Genomic DNA, 3,944 nt, shown 5'->3' on the forward strand with positions numbered 1-3,944 from the left:
CACCAGATTAAGAAGTCCATTGCTTTAAATTCAGATTCACATAAAACATTAGGAAATGGACACAATGTAGACAACTTCTTAGAACATAACACAAATTGCCACTAGTTCAATTTACAATAGAATCCTTCTCTGAAGCTTCTAAACCCACTCTTTAATGTCCACAGTCAGATCAGCACTTTGGTCTTCTGAACTCACACCAAAATTCTCTATTAAGGTTCATTTAGAACAATCCAATGCTTGTCCAGCTTTCATCACTAAACTTTCCAAAATTCTTCCCCCAAATTCCAAAAGGCTGCAAAAACTTCTGAACCACACAATCTGGTTAGTCACAGCAATGACCCCACATCTTAGTACCAATTTCTGTTTTAGTCAGTTTTCTCATCACTGTGACCAAAAAACCTTGCAAGAAAAATTAAAGAAGGAGTAGTTTATTTGGTGACTCATCATTTTGGAGTTCTTGGTCTATAGATGGCCTACTTCATGGCTCTTCAACTAAAGTGAAGCAGAACATCATGGCAGAAAGGTGTGGCAGAGGAAAGCAGCTTAGCATATGGACCCAGAAAGCAGAGAGAAACTAAGCTCAGCTCACTAAATATATACCTAATGGCATGCCCTCAGTGAACCACCTCCACAGTCACATCCTACCTGCCTAAAGTCACTACTGAGTTAAACTCTATTAGGGGAGTAATGCACTGATTAAGTTAAGGTTGTCATAACTCAATCATTTCACCTCTAAACTTTCTCGCATTGTCTCATACATGAGCTTTTGGGGGACACCTAGTATAAAAACCCCACACTACCACACAAAATATTCATATCAGAAGATATAATTTTGGCAATCTCTGACAGTGGATTAATTGTACTTTAGAATTTTTTTTTTGTTGTTGTTGTTACTGGGAATTGAACCCAGGGCCTTGTGTGTATAAGGCAAGCACTCTACCAACTGAGCTATATACCCAGACATATAATTGTACTTTAGAACCTTATTATTTAGAATATTTTAAGCATAAAATTTAAGGTCCCACATCTCACATTAAATATAAAATTCTAAAGTTACTCTATATTTTTATTCATCATTAATCAAATATAAATGTTATTACTAAACAAAGAACTCTTAAAAGGATCATCAAGTATGTAAGTTATGTGGTATATCTTTACTCATCATTCCTTGATTATATTCATTTAGTAGTTAGACTAAATTATCACTGAAGCCAGTAGATGAGGTTATATCTGGCACATGAAACACTAAGAAATCTATTAAAGGCTTATGTTTTAAATAAGATCTATTATTTTTATCTTTCTTTTTATTTCAAGTTAAATAGGTAATTCTTTTCAAAGAGTAAATAGTGTCTTATCATCTATTCAGATCTAAACTAATAGCTCCAAACTAATAAATGATACACTGCATAGGTTTATTTTCTCTACTATTACCACTACCTCAGCCAAACCACAAGAACATTCAATAATGCTGGAGACCATTTTGGTAGTTATTGTTTTGGGTTAAAGTAATGTAGTAAAAGGAAAGGACAGGTTTTGTTAAACAGGGTTGGTTTACATTCTTTATGTGTTCTTAACAAAATGATTAAATCTATTCAAGTCACAATTTATTTATATGCTAAATGTGGTTAATTATATTTATACACAGGGGTTTATTGTGACAATTATAAAACTTAATTTGTGAAAATTGTTTAATACAAATTTAGCATGTTGTTTGGAAAATGTCAGTTGCCTTAAATGTGTACAATATTATTGACTGCCTCTTTAATTAAAATTATTATTATATTACTTTATTTAATGGTACAATAATTATTTTAACACTAGCTATGCCTTATTATTTTTATAGGTTCACTTTTTTATAATAACAAATCATCAGAGTATTTTATTTGTATATAACTGTCGTTCAGTAAATGTCATTTTGTGAATTCATAGTATGATATGATCTTTTTTACTTTTGACTAGAAATGAACAAAATGTGGTACATAAACACAATGAACTTTTATTTAGCCAAAAGGAAACACAAAATTATATCATTTAGAGGCTGGGGATGTGGCTCAAGCGGTAGCGCACTCACCTGGCATGCACAGGTTCTGGGTTTGATCCTCAGCACCACATAAAAATAAAATAAAGATGTTATATCCACCGAAAACTAAAAAATAAATATTAAAAAATTCTCTCACTCACTCTCTCTAAAAAAATTATATCATTTATAGAAATAGATGGAACAGGATGCAACATATTTAGCTAAATAAGCCAGATCCAGAAAGTCAAGGGTTATGTACATTCTCTTATATGTGGAAGATAGAGGGGGAAAAAAGGAAAAATGGATTTTATGAAAATAGAGGAGATCCAGTGGGATAAAGGAAGGGGTTCAGTGGGACAGAGGAAGAAAGGTAAAGGAAGGTCCTGGGGAGTGTAATTGACCACATTGTGTTATGTGCTTGTACAAATGGGTCACATAAATCCCACTAATATGTATAATTGTTACATAATAAAATTTTTTTTAAAGACCATGATATGCAATCAGGCAGGAAAAAAGAAGAAATCCTAATTGGAACAAAAAAAGCATAATTGTATTCATTTTCAGATAACATGATCTTTCTTATGTGTATAAATTCCAATGACTACACTTAACAAATATTTAATTAATATTTAACAAATACATGCAACAAAGTTTCAGGATACAAAACAACCACAAACAAATCAGTGTTATTTCTGTGAACCAAAACTTATCTATCAAAAAAAAAATCAAGGAAATAATCCATCTATATGACAACATAAAGAATACTTGGGAAAATTGTTATTAATGAGGTGAATTACCTTCATAATAATCAAATAAATATAAAACCTGTAGATGTTGAGAAACATTGAGATATTCAATGAAATCAAATGTCAATTTTTATACATTGATTAAAATTTATTAGAAGTTTATTCATTATAAGTAATTCATGGGCTGGGGTTATGGCACAGCAGGAGAGTGCTTGCCTCACATGTATGAGACCCTGGGTTCGATCCTCAGCACCATATAAAAATAAATAAGTAAAATAAAGGTATTGGGTCCAACTATTTAAAAGAAATAAGTAATTCATATTGAAATTTCAGCTTTTTTTTCTTGACAGACAAGCTTATTTTAAACATACAGATGATTCCTATCTTATGATGGTTCATCTATGATTTTTTGACTCTACAATTATGCAAAAGTGATAAACATTCAGTAGAAACCATATTTTAAAATTTGAAATACCATCTTTTCCAAAATTAACAATATGTAGCATGCAATGCTGAACAGCAGCTCTGAGTCACAGCTCCCAGTCATATGATCAGAAGGGTGAATAACCAATACTATATAGAGCATTGTGCAGCTAAGATATGATGTTCAGTAAGTTAGGTGTCATATACACATTTTCAATTTACAATGAGTTTATTAGGATGTAAACATGCCATAAATCGAAGCACTACTCTATATAAAATGTCATAAATGCTAGGTTCACAAAAACAACAAGGAAAAGTAGAATAAATTAGGAGAGGCCCTTGACCATATATTATGGATGACTATGTAACTATAGTAATCAAGGAGTTCTGGTGGAGTGATAAATACATAGATCAATGGAACAGAATATAACCATCCAGAAATAAACTACAAAGATACACCTATTTGAATCTAACAAAAGTACAAAAGCAAGTCAATGGAGAGATGATAACCCTCTCAACAATTGACACCGGAGCGATTGGACATCCATAGTGAAGAGAAAAAAATAAATTTACACCTATACTTTACACTGTATAGAAATCAACACAAAATCAATGGTAGAATTAATTGTAAAATGTAAAACTACCAAGCTTTTAGAATAAAATAGGAAAAAAATGTTTCAAACAAAGGCTAGGAAATAAGTTGTTAGGTTTGATACTAAAATTATTATCAATAAAAGGAATAATTGTTTAGACTG

Source organism: Marmota monax, unplaced genomic scaffold (genome assembly GCF_021218885.2).
Source record: "Marmota monax isolate L192 unplaced genomic scaffold, Marmota_monax_Labrador192_F-V1.1 WCK01_AAM20220418_F8-fsc00258, whole genome shotgun sequence".
Lineage (NCBI taxonomy): Eukaryota > Metazoa > Chordata > Mammalia > Rodentia > Sciuridae > Marmota > Marmota monax.